Source organism: Crocuta crocuta, unplaced genomic scaffold (assembly GCF_008692635.1).
Source record: "Crocuta crocuta isolate KB4526 unplaced genomic scaffold, BGI_CrCroc_1.0 scaffold506, whole genome shotgun sequence".
NCBI lineage: Eukaryota > Metazoa > Chordata > Mammalia > Carnivora > Hyaenidae > Crocuta > Crocuta crocuta.
The window spans coordinates 1880990-1891401 of NW_027528991.1; the positions used below are offsets into that span (position 1 = coordinate 1880990).

General features: G+C 45.6%; 1 long non-coding RNA gene across 3 annotated transcripts; it reads right to left on the minus strand.

Moving 5' to 3' along the window:
- Positions 1-438: 438 nt before the first annotated feature.
- Positions 439-8724, minus strand: LOC144226056 (uncharacterized). Of its 3 annotated transcripts, XR_013333519.1 has the most exons (5): positions 7683-8724; positions 6350-6403; positions 5277-5352; positions 2303-2353; positions 439-1350 (listed from the first exon to the last, which is right to left on the minus strand). It is a non-coding gene; the product is annotated as an uncharacterized LOC144226056 (long non-coding RNA). The 3 variants fall into 3 exon arrangements; XR_013333518.1 differs by lacking the exon at positions 439-1350 and having other exon boundaries at positions 2078-2353; XR_013333520.1 differs by lacking the exons at positions 439-1350; positions 6350-6403; positions 7683-8724 and adding an exon at positions 6024-6165 and having other exon boundaries at positions 2078-2353.
- Positions 8725-10412: the final 1688 nt, after the last annotated feature.

A 10412-nucleotide genomic window follows, 5' to 3' on the forward strand; every position in this document is an offset into this window, starting at 1 on the left:
GGTCTCTTCTCACAAGGACACCAGTCCTGCCCTATGAGGGCCCCCCACTTACACCTCCTTTAACCTCTAACCACCTTTGTGCCCCGATCCCAAGTTCAGCCCCACCGGCGTTTAGGGCCTCAGCCGGCGGCTGGGCGCACAGTGTAGCCACAGCAACCACTTCCGAACGTTTCGGGAGCCTTCGATGAGCCCTTCAGATGATCCCCTGCCAGACGGACAAGACTCAAGTATCAAAACTACTTCCGGACGGGAAGCAGGAGCTTCACGAACGTGCTCAGGGTCCCGGTCAGAACGGTGTTTTATCGTGAGGGTGTTTTACCATTTGGATTTCTCCGTCTCGCACATAAGCACACAAGTCCTTTTACAGAATTCATTTCACTTTTATCCATTTCCATCCTCACACTCTTTATTGAATTTACGAATAACGAAATTGCACTTCTCTTAAAATATTTTATAAATCAGATTTGCAATACATTACGTGGGCCTTATGCCTGTAGTTCTACATTAATGAGGTTTGATCATAATTTGCTTTGTGTGCAGAAGCAGATAATTGGGGGAAAATGGGTGTCTCTAAATCAAGACATGTTTTGGTCTTGAACACTGTTTTGTTGCATCTTCTAACTTCATGGATCTGGAGGGTGCGTGTCACCGGGCCAGCGACACGCGGGAGAGCCATCAGTCCCCAGGCAGTAAGCGTGCCCTGGGGGGGGGCGGGTGCTGACGCCGGAGGCCGGCCTCACCCCTGCCCTTCCGCCCCTGTGCTCCCCCTGCCAGACGGCCTCCGACAGCCCCCTCTGCAGCCTGGAGAGAGTAAGCCGAGCCCTGTCCATCTCGCCATCGGACAGGCTGAAGCTTGGCCATCGGGAGGGCGCTTGGGGGCTCTCAGAACCGTGAGGGCAGCATCCCGGTTGGTGCCACAGTCCGCACCACCCCCCGCTGCCTCGGGCCCTCCTGGTCGGTATCTGTGACTCCGCGTGAGGCGTCCTGCGGGGCAGCGAGGTCACCTGAGGCCACAGACACTGGCCTCCACGCCTGCCTCGCACCCAGCACGCCCATCCTTTGCATTTCTACGTTAGGAAACATCAGTGGGGAGTGATTTAAAAAGCTGGATTAGTGTATTTAAGGGGCCGCACGTGAAGGCGGGAGAGCAGGGTCCTCAGGGGCGCTGGCGACGCTCGCGGCTGTACGGCTTGCCGGTCCGGGGCCGCGGTTTGAGGCCTGCCTTTGAGCCTCCTTCCAGGTGGGGCGGTCGGAAGGTTCGTGACATCACGTGCACTGAGGCGGGCGGGAGCGGCGGCGTCTCACTTTGTATTGATTTCCTCCTTGAAAGCACATTTGCGATTTGGGAGCCTTGGAAACGAATCGATAGAGTTACGTTTCCATGTAAAGCGCAAAACATTAGTAGTAGACTCATGCTAAATGGCCCTGAGTGACCGCCTCAGTAAGTGTTGAGCAGAGTGCAACCAGCACACCAGCTGTCCTGTCCGGCAGGGACGCCATAGGGACGGGTCAGGCTCTGGCCCCGGGTGTCCCATCCAGGAGCAGAGCGCACACCCAGCTTGTAATAATCGTGGGAAGGTGTGCATGTCTGCAGAGAAGTGCAGTCATCCCAACACTTCCCAGGGAAGATCGGTCACGCACCAGATCACAAAATCTGGCTTCGTTTTGGTCTTGTTTTGAAGACACAAGTTTCCTTTCACTGGGGAGACTATGTTACCACTGCAGCCCCAGCCCACTGCGTTCAGGATCAGAGAATGTTCCGTGGTGGGGCTGGGGGGTGGCATGCCAGGCCAGACCTTATGGGATATGGTGGCTGAAACGAGCGGGATGAGAGGGAAAGCCCACCAGGCAGCATGCGGATAGTCAGGGGGCAGATTCACAGGGCAGGCGATCACTGCGCCGGAACGTTCCAGCCCTGCTCACGCCCCCACTGATGCCCACGGAGCACGAGCTGTGCAGCCTGCAGGCACTCGCATCTGGTGGATTCTGACTTAGGACAACCCCCGAGCACGTGTCCCTTTGGCTCTGGGAGTGGGCCGCAGGGAGTGAGGACGTTAGCGTCTCTTGAACTTCGGGCTTTGTGAGTTTCACAGTCCACGGAGCGCAAGTCACCACCAGGAGTTTGAACCACACGCATGATCTCTGAGTACTAGCTATGCTTTGCGCTTTATAAGGGCCTACGGCTTCGCCCCTGAGATCTCGAGCTTAACCAGGAGCTCGATTAAGAGGCAAGACAGGTGGGGCAGGAATTGATGCAGACGACAGGTGTATGCGGTCAGAATGCAGAGGACAAAGACCTTACCGCCACCACCAGGACAGCATCAATCTTCATGTTTTACATGATGGGCTGGATCTTGATAGAAAGACAAGAACACACATAATTTAAAAGCAATTATGGGGGGGGAGTCGCCTGGGCAGCTCTGTTGGCTGAGCATCTGACTTCGGCTCAGGTCATGATCTCACAGTTCATGGGTTCGAGCTCTTCGTCGGGCTCTGTGCTGACAGCTCAGAGCCTGGAGCTGCTTCAGATTCTGTGTCTCCCTCTTTCTCTGCCCCTCCCCTGCTCATGCTCTGTCTTTGTCTCTCAAAAATAAATAAACTCTAAAAAAAAAAGCAATACAGCTTGATTGATTATAAGCTATTGGTAACTCTTTATAAATATGCTCTCAAGTGTGTCTGATTATTGTCACTCCTCTGGGAAGCAAGCTCTATCCATGTTTTCACAGTGTAAAGTGGCCAATGATACAGCCAAAGGATTTTAGCCTCTTGAAATAGAAATCGGAAGAGAAGAAATGATGAATCAGTTAGTGGCCTTCTGCTTAACGTTTCCAACAAGAACAACAACAACAACTCATATATATGAGACATATATATCACAGACATATATATGAGGGAGAGAGAGCATGAAGGCGGGGGAAGAGAGAGAGAATCCCAAGCGGGCTCCGTGTTGCTTGATCTCGCAAACTGTGAGATCATGACCTGAACCTAAATCAAGAGTCAGACATTTAACCAACAGAGCCACCCAGACACCCCAACACAAATACATTTCTTAAGTTAAAATATAAGTCCATGCTTATTATCTCAAAAATATGTCAAATTACTAAAAAAAAAAATTAGCAATTGAATTTAACGTTCAATTTTCCCTTGGAAAATTTTTTATCAATTTAAAAATGAGGAAAAACATCAATAAAAATAAACACAATTGTATGGTCAAAATGGTGCTGTGCTTGAGTATTAGATAAATTATCTAAGGGAAATTTGATTTATGAAGTGGAGTCTAAAATTTGAAAAGCCCCAATATTAGCAGCAGATATATCTCATCCCAGATTAAAGACTTTATTTTACATTAAAAAGTAGCTCCTTTTTCAAATTACAAATGTAATAAGTACACGTTATGGGGAATTTGGAAAAATAATATCTTACATCACAATAAAATTGCCTGTTCTACCATTTGAAGGGGGGGAACCACAATGCTCTGTGGATTTTGTTTCAATCTTTTTATTCTATGCAGTCGTATTGGTATAATGTAGCATATTGGTGATTCTCAGTGTGGAACAGACATTAAAACCCACAAGCAGGGGCGCCTGGGGGGCTGAGTCGGTTAAGTGTCCGACTCTTGGTTTCAGCTCAGGTCACGATTGCACGGTTCCGGAGTTTGAGCCCCACATTGATCTCTGTGCTGATAGTGGGGAGCCTGCTTGGGATTCTTTCTCCCTCCCTCTCTCTGCCCTTCCTCTGCTCTCTCTCTCTCTCAAAATAACTAAATAAGCTTAAAAAGAACTCCCACAAGGGAACTTTTACTAAACGCAGAGGTGCAGGTAATTTGACACATTGCTGGGAAAGCCAGGGTTATTTATACGCGTTTTCTCTTATCGTCATAAACATTTTCCAAGGTCCGTAAATATTCTTTAGATTGTGTTTGTTTAAATGGCTGTATAGTTTTCCATTGGGTGAAAAAAAAAACCCTACAATTAATTTTTCCCTTCTCTTGTCCTTGAACATTTGGGACCTACTATTTTACAATTAATAATTCTACAACAAATGCCCTTATATCCACAACTTTGCTCATTTCATTCTCCTTAGATTCATAGAACCAGAACAGATGGGTCATAACATTTGAAATTGTTAAGCTTCCTGGTAAGTATTGTCAAAATTCCTTCTGGAAAAGTTGCCTAAATTCATATTCTCTTACTGATGGAGAATGTCTAGGTTAACAGATCCTGTCCAAAGAAGATGCTTATCAAAACACAATAAAAAGCAAATAAATACAACTTTTTCACTGACAAATTGATTTCTCATCGTTTTGATATACACTTTGAATTCTAGAGAGGTTGAATATTATCTGACATATTTGTTATATATTTAAAAAAATGTTTATTTTGAGAGAGAGAGAATNCTCTCTCAAAATAACTAAATAAGCTTAAAAAGAAGTCCCACAAGGGAACTTTTACTAAACGCAGAGGTGCAGGTAATTTGACACATTGCTGGGAAAGCCAGGGTTATTTATACGCGTTTTCTCTTATCGTCATAAACATTTTCCAAGGTCCGTAAATATTCTTTAGATTGTGTTTGTTTAAATGGCTGTATAGTTTTCCATTGGGTGAAAAAAAAAACCCTACAATTAATTTTTCCCTTCTCTTGTCCTTGAACATTTGGGACCTACTATTTTACAATTAATAATTCTACAACAAATGCCCTTATATCCACAACTTTGCTCATTTCATTCTCCTTAGATTCATAGAACCAGAATAGATGGGTCATAACATTTGAAATTGTTAAGCTTCCTGGTAAGTATTGTCAAAATTCCTTCTGGAAAAGTTGCCTAAATTCATATTCTCTTACTGATAGAGAATGTCTAGGTTAACAGATCCTGTCCAAAGAAGATGCTTATCAAAACACAATAAAAAGCAAATAAATACAACTTTTTCACTGACAAATTGATTTCTCATCGTTTTGATATACACTTTGAATTCTAGAGAGGTTGAATATTATCTGACATATTTGTTATATATTTAAAAAAATGTTTATTTTGAGAGAGAGAGAATGGGGGGAGGGTGAGAGAAAGAGGGAGGGAGAAAAAATCCCAAGCAGACTCCCGGCTGTCAGTGCAGAGCCCGATGTGGGGCTCCAGCTCAGGAACCGTGAGATCATGACCTGAGCATAATAAAAATCATTAGATGAATTAATGTTTTTATATGTATAATGCAAATGTTTTGTTCTAATTTTCATGTGTTTGTAAGTTTGTTTATTGAAATTTTGACATCTAGACAGCTTACCTTTTTTAGGTATAAAAGCGGTTCCTGTTTTGCTTCTGGGTTCTTTGTTTTTGTGTGTTAAGAAGGTAGACTTTCTCTATCAAAAGATCACATAAATACTCACTGACGTTTGTTTGTTTTTATATGACTTCTTTAGTTATTATATATAAGTATATTATTATAATATTTATACACTATAGTTGTTATCTGTAACATGGTTATCATATACATATGATATATGTATACTATATATATAATCTCTTCATAGTTGTTAATAAAATGATGTTCTATCTTTTTATTAAAATAATTTTTTTAATGTTTATTTTTGATGGAGAGAGAAAGAAACAGGGCATGGGCAGGGGAGGGACAGAGACAGAGAGACACAGAATCCGAAGCAGTTCCAGGCTCTGAGCCATCAGCACAGAGCCCGACGCGGGGCTTGAATGCATGAGCTGTGAAATCATGACCTAAGCTGAAGTCAGATGCTTAAACAACTGAGCCCCCCAGGCACCCCTAATGATGTTCTTTCTTAAATGGTCCCTTGAGTAACTGATGTATTTTGCATAGTGACTGAGTCAAACAGGGTTTTGGAGACATACAGTCCAGGACTCTCATTAACCATTTATGTGAAGGTGCCCAGTGCAGGCATATGGAAATTAGGTGCATGCAAATATCTTGCAAACATTTTTCTTTTAAAGCTTTCAATTTTAGCAAGTTGGAGTGGATCTCTTCAAGGTGGGAAGTAATGAGATGGATATTTGCACTTACAATTGACCTTCTACAGAAGGTCTGGCCTTGCCAAGGACTCTATGAAGACCACGTGCAGGCCAATGTCATCAGCTCACGTTGGCCACAGCTGTGGTTGACCTCGACCTACCTTGAGCTCCATGGTGAGGGGCCATGCAGGTGATTATCTGAAAAATTTGCCCCAAATTACCTTTTGTTGTTAAAGAAGACAAGGGCTTTTTTCTTTCCTCTTTCTTGTGCAAGCCCACATTTTTGGCATGTTTACCCTTAATGTTCAAGGATAACCAGTGGGCTTTGCTGGGGACACTGTGTGGGGGTCCCCTCTATTAATTATTAACTGTAGTCACCTGTTGGGGAGCTGGGAAGCTAGCTGGTGGCGTCTGATCACATGAGCGCATGACCTGTTGTGAAATCAAATTGAAATTAATATTTTTAGACATTCAGAGATGAATCATTAAAAACACGGATTAGGGTAATTTCAAAAATCTCAAAAATCAGTGACTGGTGGAAAGTCCAAGAGGTCAAAGTCCATGCCGACTCTGTGCTGTGTCGTGGGCTGGACATTAGGAGGAAAGTAAACCCACACTTACTGCCAACAACATTCCAGTTTCACCAGCCACTGCTTGACAAGGGAGAGCGAGACCAGAGTGTTAGAGAGAGAAGCACATTCACTTAAAAATGACTATGATGTCATATAGGAATATCAAGAGGGTAATTCGGTAGAATTCCCAATGCAGGACTGATTTGAAAGTGTTCTCCATTTTCACAATCTTTGAATAGTTAAAGACGCTGATTTTCATGATCAGATCTTATGTAAACCTCCATACTTGCTGGATTTAACTCTTCTTTTCCATCAGCTATTTTAAAAAGGTAACGTGAATTTTCAAAATCAGAGCGCTCTCCTTTCTGACCCAGCATTAGCATTAAAAAATACATGAATATCTGAACTGTTCTCTTCATTATGCTTTCAAAGGAAATGTACTTTAGAGATTTAAATGAATTACTTCTTTTAAAGGGGTGAAAAATTCCCTGGTACCTAAAAGGGGAAAAAAAGGTGAAATTGCTATTTGGTAGAGTAGCTTTTATTTGATTTGAAACACAACATTCTGGGGCTTCCTTCTGAATTTAAAAAATGTGTCTGAAGAAGAGCTTTTTGAAAGATGGGCTCTTTTTACACTTCAGGCAAAGATGGCTGCTGGCCTGGGAGAGAGAATGACGCTGTGAATTAATTCATGTTTCTTTACCTTCCATCCCAGAACTCGACGTTCTATTTCTGCCCCAGCTGAGAGTGGGGCGGGGGGGGGGGGGGGGGGCGNGATGAACACCCTCCCATCTTTTCCTCCTTTCCTCCCTAGCTCCTTCCTCCCTTCCACCTTGCGCTTGTCGAGAACCCAGTGCCTGCCAGGCAGTGCGGTGATCTCTGAGGACCTCAGGAATTTTCCATTTGGTCCGGGAGAGTCAGATGAGCACCACAGAGAGTGTAGGTCAGTGTGACTGTCTAGGCTATGCCACCATCCACCTCACAGCTGAGAAAACCTTCTCTTCAACACGACCCATCCCTCCATCCATTTATGCGTTCACACGTGCATCTGCATTCATTTCTTGAGAACTTCAGAGGGGTGTGGCAGATGCCATTTTGCAAAGACAGCCACACCTATTTATTTAGTTCCTGTCACATACTCTCTCTTCCCGGAGCTTATCATGGACATTCCTCCCCCGGGAGGTGGGGTCACTGTTTCCTCCCTTCAAATCCTTGTGGGGTCTTGTTACTGTGCTGACTGGTGCATTCTGGTGGGAGTGAGGCTGTGTGACTTTCGAGGCGAGGTCATCAAAAGGAGAAATCTCCTGCCTGGTGCTCTCTCTCCGTCAGGATCCTCATCCTGGGAATGTGGCCGCCACGTTGTGAGGAAGCCCAGGCCACATGAATACACCACGTGTGGCTGGGCCCCAGCCGACACTAGCTGGCAGACATGGGGTGTAAGAGCCTTCAGATGATTCCAGCCCCAGACCTCACAGACATCCGGCCATGCCGCCTCTGTATTCCTGACCCATAGCAACAGGAGTGATGGTAACGATCACCGTGGCTTCTAAGCCACTGCATTGCAGGGTGACCTGTTATGCGGAAATGCGACACCAACACAAAGCAGCTATACGATCTTTTAAACAGTTTGTCTTCTGGAAGCTTAGACTTTGGTTGTAGGCAGAAGATACACTTGTGAGACAGAGAATAATATGGGACTCACCTACCAAATAATTCAGAACACGTTGCCCTGAGTGTGCAAAGAGGTAGATCAAAGTCAGCTGGTGTTTGGGAAAGGACGTAGTTTGCAGTGTAACCGAGGAGTACTGGGAATCCACCCCGAGGACAAGCAACTCTGGTTAACGCTTGAACGATGACATATTGGAGCTTTTAGAGAATCGTGGTCTTTTTTAGTCACAAGAGGGACTCACTGATGGTGGGTGCTTCACACACATTCACTCCGCTCTCACAGCCAGCTGGTGAGGTGATTATTCTCACCCCTATTTTACTGATGCCAAAACCCAAAGTTAGTAAAGATTTGTTAATTTTCACCAGGTTGCACAGTGAGTAACAGAGACAAATGCAAAGTGACAAATAGGGTGCTCAGGCTGTGAAGGGTGTTACAGGCCCAGATGAGCAGGATGGTGCAATGCTCGCGAGGCCAGGGGTTCTCCAAGTGTGGCCCAGGGTTCCCTGAGGATCCCTTTCAGGGTCCTCTAGATCCAAATTTGCATAGTAATAGTGCATGTGAAGAGAAAGTGGTATCTGTAAGGAAGCTGTGTGTGGACACGAGCAGTGGTGGGGACAGCCCCCGAAGCCTCAACAGGAATCAGGCCGTGGACTCCAAACGTGCAGTGGTCACTGGGGTCCTCACACTAAGGGACTGCGGTCAAAAATGGCCAGTGTCACTTACGAGCGCCAAGGAGTGAAAACTTACTCGATGGAGACTATTGACAGAGTCCGCAGGGATCTTCAAAATGCTCTGCTGAATGCGAAGCCTGTGGATGGATGTCTCCAGAAGGCTCAGGCCACGAAGCTGTTCCATTTTCACTCAGAACAAATGACAGAATCATCCGGGTACTTGGCAGACTTTTTCCAGAAAATGAGTAAAGGAGGCTGTCTCTTCAGAGCGAAATCAGTGACAGTATTTCTTGGCAAGGACAAAATTTGAAGTTTTGTGTGAAAATTACAATTTTGAATACTTGTATTCTTCACCACGAGCTTGACGATTTCCCAATACTGAAAGACATTTTTTAGTAAAAGATCGGTGGTAACGGTAACGTCTGTGACTTTTAATACCACATGAAATATGTCAGCATCTGAGAGATCTGTAAACCTCAGCGAATCAGAATGTTCCACATGACCCCTGCATGGCATTATGAAACCTTGTGCGAGGGGAAGGTCCATTCAAAGCACAAGGCAGGCCCATGAACTTCGATGTTTGCGAGTATGAAAAGCTCACTGATATGCTTCCAGATTCCATGTTGCAGCAAATCGTTAAGAAATAAACCCTTATCTAGTTTTGCTGTATTATCAAAGGACAATACCTATAATGATCTGAAAAGGCTATTACAGCACCTTTCCCTTTCTGGATTCAACCACAGCAACACACTGTGATAGACAGAACGCGAAAGTAGACCTGAGTCCAGCTTTCTCCTGTTAAGCCAGACATTAAAGACACTTGCAAACATAGTTTTCTGATACGTTCTTCACCATTGTATTTTTGCTTTGTTTTGGAAAAGACATGTTCTTACAGAACAATGTTATTTACGTTCCTATGAAATGGGGTCACTTTTATTTTGAAGGAACGAATACATCATTTGAATAGGTCACAGTTTTAATCTCAGAGGCTGCCAGTATCGTAGAAATGACCCACATTAAACAAATCTCTGGGGTCCTCTATAACTGGTAAGGGTGAAGTGGGTCCTGGGTCCCAGAGGCTTCAGCCCTGCCGCTCTCAGGGCGAGGAAGGCTTCGAGGCCCGTTCGCGGGGTGGGAGAGTAGCACTGTGTGCCAGCGCAGGTAAGGGCCGCGGTGCGGTGGGGCCGGCCGGCCGAGGGGGGCGCGGGAGAGAAGGGTAAGCCCTGCCCCAGAGGCGGAGACACAGAGCTTGAATAACAGACGCCCGGTTAGGGAAGGAAGATCGTGGAACTTCGTGCTGGTTACGTCTAGACGCCGACTTGGCCAGGCTACGCCTCCTGCCACTTGACCCTCCCATCGTCCCCGCTGCAGAGTCACGGCCGANTGTTTCGGCTGTGCCGGCGCCTGGAGGCCACTCACTTCGTCACTGAAAACCAGCAAGAGGCACGACCGTTGCCCACCTCCCGCCCCAGCTCCTCCCTGGACACGCGGGGTGGGAGCGCGCATGCGCGGGCGCCGCTCCGCCCCCG